Source organism: Physella acuta, unplaced genomic scaffold (genome assembly GCF_028476545.2).
Source record: "Physella acuta isolate Inbredline_101_S28 unplaced genomic scaffold, ASM2847654v3 ptg001998l, whole genome shotgun sequence".
Lineage (NCBI taxonomy): Eukaryota > Metazoa > Mollusca > Gastropoda > Physidae > Physella > Physella acuta.
In genome coordinates, this window is record NW_026733503.1 from 79,568 (window position 1) to 98,585 (window position 19,018).

The 19,018-nt window shown below is 40.7% G+C and overlaps 1 protein-coding gene across 3 annotated transcripts in view; it reads right to left on the reverse strand.

The window, feature by feature from the left end:
• LOC131931648 (frizzled-5-like) overlaps positions 1-19,018 on the reverse strand; it is a 103,460-nt gene that overhangs the window by 18,433 nt on the left and 66,009 nt on the right. Inside the window, exon 2 of one of the 3 annotated variants that reach the window (XM_059288478.1) lies at positions 6,873-7,314. The exons of 1 other annotated variant lie outside the window; for it this stretch is intronic. The gene's annotated coding sequence lies outside the window, so the exon portion shown is untranslated. Of the gene's footprint in view, positions 1-6,872; positions 7,445-19,018 lie in introns of those variants that run through there. One more of the 3 variants, XM_059288477.1, reaches the window with a different exon arrangement.

Genomic DNA, 19,018 nt, shown 5'->3' on the forward strand with positions numbered 1-19,018 from the left:
GGGGGGGGGGGGTTGACATGCTATCTCTTTAAATCTATTAAAAGAAAGAGACATAACTCGTTTATAGAGAAGTTATAGAGATAGTTCATTTTAATTTATAAGAAAGCAGTTATTCTAAAAACACTTTTTAAAAATATATTTTTTATTTATAATAAAAGAAACGTAATCGTTTACCAACCAATACATACATATAACCATTGCGTTGTCACCCAGCCGTCCCTTAAAGTATACTTTGACTCACGATCAAAGACAGGAACAATTTAAAAAAAAAAAAAGAAAGATAATGTTCTACTAAACAATCAAAACAGTAGAAAAAAAAAATTTCGGTTTGATTTTATAAGACAGACTTGAGTCTGTGCGCCGAGACTTAAGTTGGGGTAGGCGGGACTGGTCAGCTTTGGTCAGCTCTGGACAATCGTCTAGTCGTGAGGTTTTGTTAAAATAGTATTGACAAGTTTCTCTAATGACAAGTTTTTCTATTGACAAATTTTTTCCACCGTTTGAGATTACTGTTGACAAATTTTCCCAGGGACATTGAAAAGGGACAATATCGGGTGGCTATTGTGCGCGGTGTCACCCGTCCGGACAGTGGGTTGTCTTTCCCCGGGGGTCAAAAGAGGGGTCTGGGATGACCAGGCGAGAGGGACCGTCTTGAGGAGCAGACAGGTTCGTTAAGAAAACATGTCAAGGTCGTCCTTTCTTCCACCACGACCTGGTTTGTTTGACTTCCCCGTGGAGCCGCTGGTTTGGTAACTTAATATTATGATAGGGCGGGGGAGGTGTGGTGGGGGTGGACTTAATTAAAGACGGGGGTTGAATAAAAAAAAAAGTCGGTGAATTACAAAGTTGGGTGAGGTGAGGAAAGGGTGGAGTGGTCAGCGAGTGGACATTAGTGGACGGAGTGAATTAAAGTCTATTAAAAGAGGTGTGGGTCTTGGGAGTTCGCGTTACCTGGGTTTAAAACCCCCAGAGGGGTTGGGTTCGCGTAATAAACTAACTCGGGTTTGGGTTAGAGGTTTATTTAAGCGTGTTTATTTATAGGCTAGGAGCGTGGCATGTTTTATCAGTTGAGAAAACAGCCCGGGTTAATGAAATGACCCGCGGACTCAGACACGTCTGTGTGGTGAAGTTTAATGAAGTCATACAATTCTCGAGGTAATTAAGGTAATTAAAGTTTTTCAATCGTTGGTTAGGACGCCAGAAGCGACGAAAGAGACAACAGAAGCAGATGTGTATGTGACATATTTATGTTGATGGTGGGGATGTGTTGACGTATGGGGTCGGGAAGGACGCGGTGAAGTCTATCTCACGGATGTCAGTATGTCACATACGATACTGTACGTTACATAAACAACATATAGGGCGTACAATATTACACTGAATTCAACATAAACATATAGCACACATATGTAGGCTAACCTTACTACATTGCTACTGCGGTGTTTTGTTTATAGTGGGGTAACGTAAGTCATAGCTTTCTCGTAGTGGCCTACTACGGTATTGTGTAGTACCTACAAGCACTATTGACTCTGGGATTTGGTTGTTAACACAGTATAGCCATGTAGTAAGTATTGTAAGTGTCGTGTAGTAGATAATACGGTATAGTGGTGTGGTGGCGTGTAGTAGCTACTACAGAACTGTGACTATAGTGACTGCCGTATTGTAACTGTCGTAGGGGTCGTCGTGGTCGAGTCGGTAAAGCTCATGGTTGCTAAACCGAAAAGTCTCGAGATCGAACCCTCGGGCAGATGAGGCTCGTTAGCTGGGGACAGCCACTCTTCTAGGAGAGACAACTCCAAAATTAAACAACTGCTGCCTTGTAGTTTGTTCTTGGTTGGACAAAGGCTATGGAAGCAAATCCAAAAAGAAAAGCAGGCTGAAATCGGAGTCAATGGCCTCAATGGCGCATAACCAGTTGACACGTAACGCTTAATTGTGTTGGAGCCGTGGTCGAGTCGGCAAAAAGCTCATGGTTGATAAATTCGAACAAAGTCTCGAGTTCAAACCCACTGGCAGATAAATCTCGATCCCCTTCAACACTAATAATTAAGAACGAAGAAGAAGAAGAAGAAGTAACTGTCGTGTAGTAGCTACTACGGAACTGTCCCTGTTATGTAGTGTATATGAAGCCCCCCCCCTACCCTCCGTCAATGCGGTAGGCCTACATATTGACGTATCGGCCGTACATAACGTCAAGAAACGTCCATGGCAAGATGTAGGACGGCTTGTACCCGAAGACAAAGACGTGGCAACTGTAAAGGATTGATCGGCTAATAGATGTCAGATGCACATCCTTTATTGAACAGCTGGAGTTGACGCGGCTGGGGGGGGGGGGGGACGGGGGACGACAGAAAAGGCAAAAATAAAATACAGCGTTGAAAACATATTTAGATTCGATCTTTGTTATGACGATTGGTCACAGTGCTAGAACAGTAACACACCCCGTTCATCTCCCCACTACCCAATCTTTTTGTTACGCAATGAAAATGTAATTCTTCTATATTTTTTGCGAAAGATGTGCTCGAAAATAGGTATGCGTGCTCGGTAATTGTAGTAATTGATTTTTAACAGTAATTCTACGCGTGTTCTTTGATGTCATACTAAGGCGCGTAGTGAAATGGATCTGTACTTTTCAGTTAATTGATTACATTACCGGTTGAAAGAATAAGAGATCCAGTGGTTTAGGGTTTCATTGAATAGTCAGCTCATGGGTAGAGTAAAACGACAACTGTACTCACTACTGGTCAGTTTGTTTCAGACAATGTCCGCCATTTCTAACGTTTTGTGCGAATTAGATCGGTATGCATGATTTAAATTGTGTACGTGATTAGGTATCTGTACACATTTCTACTGCTGTTGGTGATTTGGTGTGTGGACACATTTCTTCTTGTGTTCTCGATTATTCGATGTAAAAATCTTTGAAACGTGTAATGAGATGGGAATTATTTAAGTCAAAGAGTAAAGTGTTTCTATAACACAAGGACAGTATTAGGACATAACTTAACAAACAGGACATTATCAGAATATCACTACGATATTTTAAAATGAAGCATACATATGAATAACGCCGTTATATACACTCAATTTACTTCGTTAGCTTATTTTTAATGGTACATGTGTGCTAGGGCTATTTTTAGACGAGTACTTCTGAATTAGAAGTGTACTTATTTATAAAAAGCCGCAGATTAACACATTCTTATACATAAGGCAGAGACTCGAAGTGGAAGAGTAGATCAGCTCTATGATACAAGTAGTTTCTGTATAAAACAACGACAGGTAACAGAAACAAACAGGTTGTTTAAACACTTTGTGCGAGAAATGTAAACAATGAAATACGATCGATCTAAGGCCTTTTTTTGTAAATGACAAAAATACATTAAAAAAAAATTTAATTTAGAAATTTTTTTTTTATACATGATGAATGAAATGTATACTTATATATTTTTGCTTTAGAAAAACCTCGAATTTTACTTTGGATAGTTATTTATACTAACGTGAAAGAAAAAAAAGTGAAGGTGACAAAGATAGAGTAGTTAAATGTGTGTCAGTTGTCAGTGAATCGATCCCCTGACGATACCAACCCAAGGGCTGGCTGATGACGGTCCTGCTAATTTGCAATGTCAGGGATCGTGTTATAGTCGGGGTGTTATCATACACCGGTATTGTCTGTAAGTGTGTGGGGTGGGGGGTGGGGGATGTCACCACACACCGGTATTGTCTGTAAGTGTGTGGGGTGAGGGATGTTATTACACACACACAATATCAAGACATTAAACTTTTTTCATGACAAGTTACTCGGTTTTAAATACAGTATTCCAAATGACCCACTTTCGACCAATTATGACCTACATTCTTTTTGTTATGTTTTTTTTTTAAAGTAAATATTCCTAACTAAAAACATGAACCGACTTTTACAACAAAAACAGAAAAGTTAAACACTGTTAGAGATTTGTACCGGTACAAAAGTTGGCTTGCTGGCACAGACTCGGTACAGCAGGGCGAACAAGGGAGGGGGTTGGGTGGGGGTGGGGGCGTTGTTTTGATTCTGTCAGCCGGAGAGAGTCGAAAGATTCGAGTTACCGACAGCTAGAGGGTCGCGGTGTCTAACTAGTTTAGATTTTAATGTGGAGGGTTCTTATAGAGTTGTAGTAGTGTATGTAGAGGGTAGCGGTGTCTAACTAGTTTAGATTTTAATGTGGAGGGTTCTTCTAGAGTTGTAGTAGTGTATGCAGAGGGTAGCGGTGTCTAACTAGTTTAGATTTTAATGTGGAGGGTCGCGGTGTCTAACTAGTTTAGATTTTAATGTGGAGGGTTCTTATAGAGTTGTAGTCTCGTTAGTAGTGTATGTAGAGGGTTCCTATAGAGTTGTAGTCTCGTTAGTAGTGTATGTGTAGAGGGTTCCAATAGAGTTGTAGTCTCGTTAGTAGTGTATGTGTAGAGGGTTCCAATAGAGTTGTAGTAGCGTATGTTGAGGGTTCCTATAAAGTTGTAGATGTAGTGTATGTAGAGGGTTCCTATAGAGTTGTAGATGTAGTGTATGTAGAGGGTTCCTATAGAGTTGTAGATGTAGTGTATGTAGAGGGTTCCTATAGAGTTGTAGATGTAGAGTATGTAGAGGGTTCCTATAGAGTTGTAGTAGTGTATGTAGAGGGTTCCTATAGAGTTGTAGTCTCGTTAGTAGTGTATGTAGAAGAGGGTTCCTATAGAGTTGTAGTCTCGTTAGTAGTGTATGTGTAGAGGGTTCCAATAGAGTTGTAGTAGCGTATGTTGAGGGTTCCTATAAAGTTGTAGATGTAGTGTATGTAGAGGGTTCCTATAGAGTTGTAGATGTAGTGTATGTAGAGGGTTCCTATAGAGTTGTAGATGTAGTGTATGTAGAGGGTTCCTATAGAGTTGTAGATGTAGCGTATGTTGAGGGTTCCTATAAAGTTGTAGATGTAGTGTATGTAGAGGGTTCCTATAGAGTTGTAGATGTAGCGTATGTTGAGGGTTCCTATAAAGTTGTAGATGTAGTGTATGTAGAGGGTTCCTATAGAGTTGTAGTAGTGTATGTAGAGGGTTCCTATAGAGTTGTAGATGTAGCGTATGTAGATGGTTCCTATAGAGTTGTAGTAGTGTAAATAGAGGGTAGCGGTGTCTAACTAGTTTAGGTTTTAATGTGGAGGGTTCTTATAGAGTTGTAGTAGTGTATGCAGAGGGTTTCTATAGAGTTGTAGTAGTGTATGGTAGATGGTTCGTATAGAGCTGAAGTAGTGTATGTATAGGCCTCCTATAGTTATGTAGATGTAGTGTATGTAAGGGTTCATATAGAGATGTAGTAGTGTATGTAGAGGGTTCCTATAGAGTTGTAGATGTAGAGTATGTAGAGGGTTCCAATACAAGATATACACAACTAACGTCTAAAAGTAGATGCAGCCTACACAAATGACGTCCAATACAAGATGTCAACAATCAGATACAAGATATAGACAGTCGAATCTGATAGAGACAACTAATGTCTAGAAACAAGACACACTGCCTCCAGAAAAAAAATGTACACAGAAACTACGGAGAAACAACGAAACCCAATGGAAGATTTAAATTGGCTTACCCGATATCGAAAGGAACTCATAGCCCTAAGTCTGTATTAACATTCCTCCTAAGGAGCTAATGTTTGCGAGCAGCTTGAATACTGTGAACTAGCTGATATGAAACTTTTGCAATAAGGTTTACTAACGCGTAATTATACAACAACTGCCCTCCTCTAAAGGTTTCGTAGAACATCTTAATCTAAACTAACCATAATCCAAAACCTAAACCGTTGCCCTAATTGACCACTGGACATTTCATCTAGTAAAAGTACTAGGGAATGTGTACTTACTCGCACGTGACTGACTTAGGGGACTTAACCCGGAGTACGACAAGGGGTTTACATGTAAAGAGTAACAGTATGATTGACTGGCAAAAGAAAATAATAAACCATGCTGATTAAAAATATTAATTAACGAGAAGAAAGAAGTAAAAATAAGTCACGCCTTGAGGGAAATTACCCCGTCCAGCCAATAAAGAAGCTATACTCGATAGATCTATACAAGATATAGTCAGACCAATACTATACTAGATATATATATATATATATATATATATATATATATATATAAATATATATATATATATATATATATATATATATATATATATATATATATATATATATATATATATATATACAAGATATAGACAGTCCAACACTATAAGTCTATACTAGATCTATATGTTGCTGAGAAGAATTTAGCTAGATGCAATATCTGGATTGGACGTGAAATTAAATACATTTCTCTATGTTCAAAATACTTATGTGACAGTGTATAATATGAAAAATACTATACAAAAGTGGTGTAATGTTGACGCTTAAGCAAATACACTAGAGATTCGGTAGGGTTAACTCATACGTTTGCTACAATAAATAAAAACAAAATATATTTAAAATGTGAAGTTAGCCTTGAAGATAAGTCACATCTATGATCCTAACGCCGGAAGATGCGGTTATTTAGTCACTACTTAAAAAATAAATAATGAGGTACTAGACTCTAATTGTTTTTGACATTACTGATTCACTTAAAGCTACATTTATATACTTAACCTAATGGCTCAAGACGATAAGATTGAATATAAATTGACTACGCAAAAATATTTCGATGCTTACAAATTCGACCATAACGATGCTTAATCTTAATCAAACTTAACCTTAAATTTAAAATAATCTTTTAGTTCTTTAACTAGATCTAATTAATTTTTCGATTTTCTAAAATAAAGTTGAAAAACAAACATACTCCACATTTTAAGAAGATTAGGATAATGGATAAGCGGATTAGTATAAATCATATACTCACATAACAAAGTTAGAATCCAGTGAAAATCACATGTCTCGATAAATTATCCATCCGGCTCTCAACCGGCAGAATATATCCACTCGACCGGTCCTCCTGTGTGCTAATGGGACCACTAAGGCCGGCACAGGAAGTGGGGGGACGATGTAAACACGAGCAGAGGAAAGTTACAAGACCGAGCGTAGAGCGAGGGAGTCACCACGCAGAGTTGTACCACTACCACAAGGCTCCAACGTGAATTTACAAGTCCAAAAAGTGAGAAAAATAAAACACAACTTCACAGATTTTAAAATCCTGTTTTTTTTCCTCACTCGCGGTTTGTGAATGTACACAAGCTTGAGAATAAAAATAAATGAAGTTAATTTTCTAAACCGACAGGCTAAGTTTTTTTTTTACTTCATCTGTAGCGAGGCAAAACTCGAGTTCATATCTATCCGACTTGTATCTGAAAATGTAAGAGATTTTTTTTTTATACTCCAAACTAGCAGACGATCGGTGAAATCCTACATGAGGTGAAGCCTAGTGCTCCGTCGTCTGCCGTGTAGCTTCACGTCTGCTGGTTTTACGCCTGTCTCGAACGGTTAGTCCCAAAGTATTGGTACACCGCGCGCCGTCCAACTTTTTTCTCTCCCTCCCCCCCCTCCCCCCTCGCCACGCTCCCCATGGCCGGTGAAATCCGCCAATCAGCGCGCGGGGCTCCTTGCTAATTACATCGAATCACGCGCCGCGGGACGTCGCGATTTGACACTTGGCCCCGCCCCCCTCGTTATCGCGTTTGTTGTCGTTTCCTTTCACTTTCCCAGCGCGCTCAGGAAAACACAAAGCTGGTACAAAACGGTGAGACAGGGGGAGAGAATGCCCAGCTCGAGATAAAGATTATAGCCCTTTCCGCGCGGGGCTAAAGTCCTTAGAAATACATTTGTTTCTCTGTATCCCCACTACGGCCATCTTTGAGCTGAAGCCATTTCTGGTGCTCCGATTACCATTAGTATCCTATCCGCCGTGGTTGTCGCTGCGCCGGGTTTAAAGGTTGTTTTAGTGTGAATTTTATTTCTTCGAGCGGAATAATTCGAAAATACGGCGACATTATATGCATCATTAAAATATAGCACACACCCCCCCCCCCCCCCTTACCCGTAACTCGTTGGTAACGAAGACATAAACTACGAAGTATCGCTATACCGCCGGCGAATGTTGCTTGAAGGAATGGAGTTTTGTGCTTATGAGGTGTCGAATAGCTTTTTAAAACCCCATGAGATCTATGTACCGTTTTATTGCCGTGTGCCCCATAAGGTGCTGGGTTGATTTCTAATGGGCGTGCAGCCATAATATGGTGGAGCAACTGGGGTCGTCGCTAAACTAATGTTTAACTTAACCCTAAACAAGAGTTAGGTCCGGTTGGGTTAAGGTTAGGGTTTGAGTTACGGCATTGACAGTACTAGAGATATGATAACGGCGGGCAGGATATTGGATAATAACCAAAACTGACCATAACACACAACACGATACGACCCTGGACAGTACCTAGCCACGCCCCCGGCTCGCAGACCCCCCCTCCCCTCCCCCTTCACGATTGCATTGGCTTCTACAAGTATCGGAAGCTGTCACAATATATGGTATTTTTCTACAAACGCAAACGCTAACCTATTCCTCCTGATGGGGCGAATTTCTGATGTACGACTATATGTTGGCGAACTTTACCTCTGTAACCTAACCCTAATCCTAATCGCATTCTAATATTCCTTAACCCAATATTCAGCACAACCCTAGCCTTAAACATAACCTAACCTTAGCCCTAAGCTTAGCTATAGACATAACCTAACCTTAGCTCTAAACATAACGTAACCTTAGCTCTAAACTTAACCTAACCGTAACTCTAAACTTAACCTAACATTAGCTCTAAACATAACATAACCTTAGCCATAAACGTAGTCTAATCACAACCATAAACTTAACCTACTATTACCATAAACTCAACTCTCTAATCCTTTGCGTAACCTAACCACAAATATTTGGCATACAGCACCACAAAGCTACCAACTTCCCCTATGTATCCACCTATCCATCTATCCATCCCCTCTCCATCTATCCACTTACATGAGCCCACACAACATAGGCATTAAAGTTCATGTCATAATCTACTTTAAACAACTTGAGAATATATTTTCATATTTTGTTTTTCCCACCTACCCCACCCATTCACCCTATACATGACACCTAACACCATGTGTTTACCTCACAACTAGAACACCATTTGTTTTCTCACCCACCAAGTAAACACCATGGTGTCAGCTCGTGTCAGAATAATCAGCTAGAACAATATCTAGAACAATCAGCTAGAACAATCAGCTAGAACAATTTATTGGCGACAATATAGAACAAAGATCTAGTGAGCTGCATCTATCCACGGACATTCCGGCGCTTACGGGAGCTGTGGAGAGTGTAATATGGGAGCTGTAATAGGGAGCAGTGGAGAGTGTAATATGGGAGCTGTAATAGGGAGCAGTGGAGAGTGTAATATGGGAGCTGTAATAGGGAGCAGTGGAGAGTGTAATATGGGAGCTGTGGGGAGTGTAATATAGGAGCTGTAATAGGGAGCAGTGGAGAGTGTAATATGGGAGCTGTAATAGGGAGCAGTGGAGAGTGTAATATGGGAGCTGTAATAGGGAGCAGTGGAGAGTGTAATATGGGAGCAGTGGAGAGTGTAATATGGGAGCTGTGGGGAGTGTAATATGGGAGCAGTGGAGAGTGTAATATGGGAGCAGTAGAGAGTGTAATATGGGAGCAGTGGAGAATGTAATATAGGAGCTGTGGAGAGTGTAATATGGGAGCTGTAATAGGGAGCAGTGGAGAGTGTAATATGGGAGCTGTAATAGGGAGCAGTGGAGAGTGTAATATGGGAGCTGTAATAGGGAGCAGTGGAGAGTGTAATATGGGAGCTGTAATAGGGAGCAGTGGAGAGTGTAATATGGGAGCGGTATGAGGGAGCTGTGGAGAGTGTAATATGGGAGCGGTATGAGGGAGCTGTGGAGAGTGTAATATGGGAGCAGTGGAGAGTGTAATATAGGAGCAGTGGAGAGTGTAATATAGGAGCTGTGGAGAGTGTAATATGGGAGCTGTGGAGAGTGTAATATAGGAGCTGTGGAGAGTGTAATATGGGAGCAGTGGAGAGTGTAATATGGGAGCTGTAATAGGGAGCAGTGGAGAGTGTAATATGGGAGCTGTAATAGGGAGCAGTGGAGAGTGTAATATGGGAGCGGTATGAGGGAGCTGTGGAGAGTGTAATATGGGAGCTGTGGAGAGTGTAATATGGGAGCAGTGGAGAGTGTAATATGGGAGCTGTGGAGAGTGTAATATGGGAGCAGTGGAGAGTGTAATATAGGAGCAGTGGAGAGTGTAATATGGGAGCTGTAATAGGGAGCAGTGGAGAGTGTAATATGGGAGCGGTATGAGGGAGCTGTGGAGAGTGTAATATGGGAGCTGTGGAGAGTGTAATATGGGAGCAGTGGAGAGTGTAATATAGGAGCAGTGGAGAGTGTAATATGGGAGCTGTGGAGAGTGTAATATGGGAGCTGTGGAGAGTGTAATATAGGAGCAGTGGAGAGTGTAATATGGGAGCAGTGGAGAGTGTAATATGGGAGCAGTGGAGAGTGTAATATAGGAGCAGTGGAGAGTGTAATATAGGAGCAGTGGAGAGTGTAATATGGGAGCTGTGGAGAGTGTAATATAGGAGCAGTGGAGAGTGTAATATAGGAGCAGTGGAGAGTGTAATATGGGAGCTGTGGAGAGTGTAATATGGGAGCTGTGGAGAGTGTAATATAGGAGCAGTGGAGAGTGTAATATGGGAGCAGTGGAGAGTGTAATATGGGAGCAGTGGAGAGTGTAATATAGGAGCAGTGGAGAGTGTAATATAGGAGCAGTGGAGAGTGTAATATGGGAGCAGTGGAGAGTGTAGTATGGGAGCAGTGGAGAGTGTAATATAGGAGCTGTGGAGAGTGTAATATGGGAGCAGTGGAGAGTGTAGTATAGGAGCAGTGGAGAGTGTAATATGGGAGCAGTGGAGAGTGTAGTATGGGAGCAATAGAGAGTGTAATATAGGAGCAGTGGAGAGTGTAATATAGGAGCAGTGGAGAGTGTAATATGGGAGCAGTGGAGAGTGTAATATGGGAGCAATAGAGAGTGTAATATAGGAGCAGTGGAGAGTGTAATATGGGAGCAGTGGAGAGTGTAATATGGGAGCAGTGGAGAGTGTAATATAGGAGCAGTGGAGAGTGTAATATAGGAGCAGTGGAGAGTGTAGTATGGGAGCAATAGAGAGTGTAATATAGGAGCAGTGGAGAGTGTAATATAGGAGCAGTGGAGAGTGTAATATGGGAGCAGTGGAGAGTGTAATATGGGAGCAATAGAGAGTGTAATATAGGAGCAGTGGAGAGTGTAATATGGGAGCAGTGGAGAGTGTAGAATGGGAGCAGTGGAGAGTGTAATATAGGAGCAGTGGAGAGTGTAATATAGGAGCAGTGGAGAGTGTAATATGGGAGCAGTGGAGAGTGTAATATAGGAGCAGTGGAGAGTGTAATATGGGAGCAGTGGAGAGTGTAGTATGGGAGCAGTGGAGAGTGTAATATAGGAGCTGTGGAGAGTGTAATATGGGAGCAGTGGAGAGTGTAATATAGGAGCAATAGAGAGTGTAATATAGGAGCAGTGGAGAGTGTAATATAGGAGCAGTGGAGAGTGTAGTATGGGAGCAGTGGAGAGTGTAGTATGGGAGCAGTGGAGAGTGTAATATAGGAGCAGTGGAGAGTGTAATATAGGAGCAGTGGAGAGTGTAATATAGGAGCAGTGGAGAGTGTAATATGGGAGCAGTGGAGAGTGTAATATGGGAGCAATAGAGAGTGTAATATAGGAGCAGTGGAGAGTGTAATATAGGAGCAGTGGAGAGTGTAATATGGGAGCAGTGGAGAGTGTAATATGGGAGCAATAGAGAGTGTAATATAGGAGCAGTGGAGAGTGTAATATAGGAGCAGTGGAGAGTGTAATATAGGAGCAGTGGAGAGTGCAATATAGGAGCAGTGGAGAGTGTAATATAGGAGCAGTGGAGAGTGTAATATAGGAGCAGTGGAGAGTGTAATATGGGAGCAGTGGAGAGTGTAGTATGGGAGCAGTGGAGAGTGTAGTATGGGAGCAATAGAGAGTGTAATATAGGAGCAGTGGAGAGTGTAATATGGGAGCAGTGGAGAGTGTAATATAGGAGCAGTGGAGAGTGTAATATAGGAGCAGTGGAGAGTGTAATATAGGAGCAGTGGAGAGTGTAATATAGGAGCAGTGGAGAGTGTAATATAGGAGCAGTGGAGAGTGTAATATGGGAGCAGTGGAGAGTGTAGTATGGGAGCAGTGGAGAGTGTAGTATGGGAGCAGTGGAGAGTGTAGTATGGGAGCAGTGGAGAGTGTAGTATGGGAGCAATAGAGAGTGTAATATAGGAGCAGTGGAGAGTGCAATATAGGAGCAGTGGAGAGTGTAGTATAGGAGCAGTGGAGAGTGTAATATAGGAGCAGTGGAGAGTGTAATATGGAAGCTGTTAAAGGGAGCAGTGGAGATCGTAATATGGGAGCGGTATAAGGGAGCAGTTGGGAGTGTAATATGGGAGCAGTGGAGAGTGTAATATGGTAGATATTAAAGGAGTTGTATATGGAGCTGAGAACGTGTATTTCTGGGAGCTGTAAAATACAGCAGTGACAATTCTACATTTGAAAACGTAGCTATATATAATAGCGAATAACTTATATACGAGTTGTAAATTAAACCTTCAAAAGAATACATAATATTAATTCGCTGTTTTTTTTAAATGAAAGAGGTTCTTCTTTAGTCCCAGCGATCTATTGGGCGGATGAGGTGAAGCTCATAGTTTCCTGACCTCGGCATATGGAGGGATTGTATTGTCAGCTGCCTTTACTTTTTCCAAATTAAGTCAGGTACGCATGGGAGCTGAGGTGACTCAGGGACGCCCTACAATCACAAGTCCGAACCGAGATCCGAACTCGCAACTTTCGGGCTAAAAGCCAAAGGTCTACAATTCAACCACCTTTTTTAAAAATAAATAAATTAAAAAGCAATTAATTATTGTAAATGAAATATTTACAGAAAAATGGGGTCAATTAATTAGATGCTCCGTAAATAAAACCTAACATTGTTACTAAAACATTTCTAACAAAAAAAATTGAATAGAGTTTTCCCAGATCAAATTTTTGTGCCGTTCTTAGACCGAGGGTTCGAACCATGCTTGAAAACTTAATAGGTCCATGACACGAATTTGTTAGTCTTAGGGTGGTGGGCCCTCCCCTTATGTCTTGTGGGGGGGGGGGGTGGGCCCTCCCCTTATGTGTTGTGGGGTGTTTGTTCGCCTCGAACCTTGCAGCGCCCCACCACTGCGCCGTGAAAGCCGGATAAAAACGACAGCGGTATACAAACAAACAAACACTTACGACACCTGCGTGGAGTGATCGTTGTGTTTACTCAACGACTGGTGAGTGCAGCCCTCGGTTCGGACGTGTCAGGGGAGTGAGGTGCCCGGGGTAAACACAGGGGGGGGGGAGGTAAGTGGGAGGAGTGCCCGATGGTCCGCTTGTCCGGGGCTAGAACACGTGACCCGCTAATTAGGTATTCACCGTGAGCAAGCGACGGTCGAGGCTGGAGTGGGGCGCTAACAAGGAACCGTCATTACCTTGACTTTTGCCAGTCCGTACATTAACACGAGGGGGGGGGGGGTTGAATTTACAAGAAAATGCCGATTGCAGGAATCACGGGGGGGGGGGGGGGGGGGAGGGGGGGTCGCAGATGTGGCGGCACTGATGTCACAGTGGGACCAGATGAGGGTTTGACACCACAGGTGAAGGGGCGCAGGGGGTAAAGGTCGAAGGGCAATTGTTTAAATTACGTGTCACAAGGTGATAATCAGCGCATACAATTTATGAATGGGGCACATATGAGGTAGATAATGGGAGCTTAATTTGAAATTTATAAAGGTGATTTTTTTTTAAGTTAGGAGATAATTCTTTTGAATTATTTTTTAAACCCACACCTAAGGTGTTTGATGATGTACTGATGTTTTGATACAATACGACAATTAGTTTATGCTAGACTGTAATTAGTTCGTAATTTTTGTATACACTGGTTAATTAAATTGTAACAAAGATGGTAATTATTGAGTTTTTTAACAATTATGTTTTCCGTAATTAATTTAGCATCCTAGTTTTGTCAAATTTTTTGTGGACTGTTTGACCTGAGGGTTCAGCTGTGTGATCCTTGATTAGTACAAATAAGTAGGTCACGCCTTCCGGTTTCAGCAATGGAAAAAGACTGATCGTAATAGATCGGTATGTGTAAAACTGGCAAAGACAAGGTTCGATCCAGTAGAACCGGCTTTTCTTAAAGTAGAGCCGGCAACAACTGTCAAATCTAAACATTCTTTACCGGAGATTTAACACGAAAGGTCACAAGAATGCCGGTTTCCGGCTAACATTTATGAGAACCGGTTGTAGAGACCAATAGACCATGATCAATAAGTTTTTACATCACTCATTAAAAAATTTAAAGACGCTGGTTTAATTAATTTTTACAGTTGCATTGTGGTGATTTAAGTTTTGGTTAGAGCCAAAAAATTAACATTTCCTAAATACCATAGGTGTTGGGAAGGTGAGGTTCATAGAAGGTTGATATTGATAGAAAAGGAATGTTGATGTAATCTTGATGTAAGTGTAACTTTCATGTAAATCAATGGAAATAAATGTACACTTTTACTTAGTGTATAATGTGCATAAACTCTTCCATCTTCTCCCCAACCCCAATTAATTAGCACCAATGAGTCAATGACCTACCACACATGTTCATCAAGACACAAGAAAATAGAGTTTTAACCTTATTTTATACAACAACAACAATAAAAAAAACAACACAAAAAAAAAACGGCAGTTGGGGATGTGTTGTGTGTTCCAAGTCCATTAATTAACTAATTATCTCCATCAATGTCCAAATTTAAAATAAGTCCTACAATTAGACCTTTGGTAAAAGGCCAGTTCCATTACGCCCAAAGTTTATCTATAGATTTAATTGAGTCTAGTTTTTAAGTATTGCTATTTGAATTAATCTTGGTCCTTTTTTTAAAGTTCCCTTTTATAAATGACATATTTACGTTGAAGAGCGACTATTTCAATAATTAATGACTGATGAGAATGTTCTCTAATTCCGCGATTGTTGAGGCCAGAACTGATCAGTGCCCATCTCCCAGTTTCAGGCGTCCAGGGGTTAATTGGCACTTTTATTCGCGGACAATATGACGCGGTCACTTGTGTGAAGACATAAACAAGTCGTTAGCGGAACAAAAGGTGGACGCTGGGTCTGTACCACGTGGGACAGATCGTGCAGTGACGTCACCGGATGTCAGCTAGACCATCTCGCTTTGACATTTCTCAGCTATTTCTCTTTCAATGTATGAAGAGTTTCGTTGATTCATTACTTTAATTAGGTTAGTATTGTGTGACGATGTTAAATATGGTAAGAGGTAAACCTTAAATGACGGGAGGGGGTGGGGGAGCAGTAAGAGTGTGGCGACCCATATTGGTATTTTGTTAACTAATTTTTTAAACCTAATTTTAGTATTTTTTTTTAGACATTTAAAAAAAATGTCATTTAGATGGACCAGTATAGTACACATTTTATGTTTTAAAAAGAAACTACTGTTTCAATAATTTTTTTTTAATTTAGCGATTGGAGTTTATGTAATGTGTGCTGTAGTGTGAGTGTGTGTGTGGGGGGGGGGGGTGTCTGACTTAAGAGACGCTCGGGAAAGGGTTGGTAATTTTCGCCAAGAAATCCAATACATTACATCAGTGACTAGTGACATTAACAGACTCGGCATACAGTATTTGAAAAATCTGGCCGGTTGTTTGTTACACCGTGATTTTTTTTTACAACCGGCAACATCGCGACGAGAAGTAACAACCAATTGGCGAGACCCCTGCCTAATTAATTTTTATAGTTTAAAATTCTTCATTGATTATCCTAACGATTAAAACACACCTGTCGAGTGCCCAAGAACTCAAGTTCACTAACCGCTCATTAGTGATTTTATTATCTTTCTCTAATTAAACCTCCACTGTCCCCGATCTTACAGAATGTTGTTCAAACTACGACGGCTTCAATCTATCGGCTGCTGATGTTGTCAATACTCGGTTCACCTTCTACAGGTGAGTTTCCCGCTTATTAGAGTTGTTTTAAGTCATTACTGCCATTTATATTGTTAAACTGTCAATTCGTCCGAGGTTGTTGAGCTCCTAGCTCGCGCGATAAAGTTTAGCTCAGTTTGCTCTCCATTATTTAGCTCCTTGTATGCACCTTATAATTTAGCACTGTGTTTGTAACCAATAGTTTAGACATTGTTCTCCTATGGCGGTGACGGAAAATATTAAACTATATGTTTTCTGTATTAATGTAAAAACAAATCTATTTCTGGAGGGGTGGGTGGGGGGGGGGGGGGGGGGTCGTGCTTGTGGGTGAAGATGAAATGCCTGAAACGAACGCTGCCCCATAGTTAAGCTCCATGTTCGGACCCCATAGTTTAGCTGTTTGGACCCCATAGTTTAGCTCTATGTAATGACCCCATAATTAGCTCCAAGTTGGGACCCCATAGTTTAGCTCTATGTTCTGACCCCATAGTTTAGCTCCATGTACGCCCCATTTAGTTTAGCTCATTGTAAGTATCATTAAGTTTAGCTATCCACCCTTATAATCCATGTTTAGCTCTACCATATTAAGCTCCAAGCTCCCAATCAGCTCCTCTAATTAACTATCCCAATCAAGATCAGAACGAGACATATCTGACGTTATATTAAAAAAAATCATTAGTAACCCCCGCTTGTAGTTCAAGGTCATTTGACGGTTATCTCCGTCAAACTTTTGACGTGTGAGTGTGTCACGTGGTCGACAAAATAAGCAGATGAGCTCATTAATGTGTCCCATTAACTCATCAAACTTTTTAATTAGCCCAGGTAAAATCGTTACCTGCGTGCATCTCGTTACTTACTTTCTTCAATTGTTGTTCAAATTTTTCAATTTTTTTTCCATCTATTTACATTTATTATTTGTTTAATTGTTCATTTTTTTTTCATTCATCACTATTTTTGACAACCTTACTTCAACTACGGTCGTTCAACCTAACCGTGTTCGTATTTCGAATTGCTCGTATCTTAAATGCATTATTTCCCAATTGAAATTAATTAAAAATTAATTATACCGTCACCTTAGTTGTTTTTTTTTAGTGCTTTGTTAAAACTAGAAAATTGTTTTGATAAATGATATTTGATTTGTATTTTTATATAAAAGTAATTTAATGAAACGAATCAACAGGTTTTTATAAAGTAAATTGACTATGGAAGCCAGTTGGTTGGAGCTGATGGAAGATGCTGGCGGGGGTGTAGAGGGGTGGGGGGGGGGGGGGGAGATAAGTGGACGAGTTTACTTCATTCATTTACTGGTTACACAGTTAATGCTAAACACTTTCAGTAACTTTAATTCACTTTCTTGTTTAACTTTTTTTAGTGACTTTATTTTATTTAGTCTCTATGCTATTCATGCTAAACTCTTTCAGTCACTTAAATTCACTTACTCGAAGTTATAGACAATAAAGACAAATTTTATAGAAAAATTAGATATTTTACAGTAATAAGCTAAGAATTTCGTAAAGATGGTGTTATGATTTTTAAAAACAATGTCTATCTAATATGGACATTAACTCAAAACCCGTTTCTACTAGATTTACATTATTTGGTTTCAAGAAAAAAATAATCCCGGTTTTAGAATTGTTCTTGAAATGTAACCACAGGTAAAATTTTATTCTATAGCAGACTTGTATTGTAGTAATGATTCACAATGGAACTACGACCGTCAAATGGACGATAGATTAGGATCTGACAGCTAATCGTCAAAGGACAAGAGTCGGTTATGCCGTCTGCAACAATAGACCCTAACGGGGGCAGGTCAAGGCGGGATTTAACTGCAGGGGCGCCTAATTATCGGAACAGCTGGAAGTAGGTGTGACACCTGAGGGGGGCTAATCCCCCTCCACGTCACCCCAAGAGGTCTCACCCCGTCCCCCGGTCCGGCAACACATGAAACGGCCGCTAACGGTGGCCACACCGATGACCATCGGTCGCGGCCTGTCATCTCCAGGGGATTAGGCCCGGGATCAAGGGTTAGCAGCAACAAGCGGTCTGGTCCCTTCAGTGTCCAGCGAGAAGAGCTTTGGCCTCTCTTACGTCCGCGCTGCTTGTTGGCTTGTTGGAGAAAAGGGGTTTGAGTTCTTGAACAAGAGTTCGCGCAATTAGTAGGAATGAAAAAGATCGGAGATTTGCGAAGTTGTGAGTTTTGGAGAGCGGCCATCTTGAGGCACAAGTGTCTTATGTGCTGTTACACGACTAGGTCTTAAGACACATGTCTTGACTTGCTGGGAGATTTTTGTCTTGTGTCTTTACAATTGTTGGACTAGTGGCGGGAAATGGTAGCCCACTAATACTGGTAGCCCCATAACAATGGTAGCCATCTAATACTGGTAGCCCCATAACAAAGGTAGCCCATGACAATGGTAGCCCACATTATTTATATTTGCTATCGAACCGTTTCGCTATTTTCTATGTATCCATATATAATTATATTACCAATGTAACAATTGTATATAATTCCATTATATTGGAATACACATTTACAGTTTACTTATTCAAAAACATTGTTGACAGTAGCGAGATATCCAAAACTACACAATGTCTATATTATGGCTTTTAGCAAAAGATCAACTCTACTGCACCTGCACTACTGGAGTATTGACCACGACACTAAATTCATCAAACTGCTATCACCGGTAGTCGGTTTTATAACACTGATCGAGTTGAAGTATAGCAAAACAATGGGCTCATGTAGACATTGAACTCAATTATGAAAACAAATATGACAACTAGAATAAACAATGTCTATAGCAAACATTATAACATATAAACAATGGAGAACAAGTATGATGTTGTAAGCTTAAACTTTTTTGGAGACGTTTCCGTCCGAATTTCTTATACATTTGATATATCTTAATTTAATCTATGGTCTTACAAGT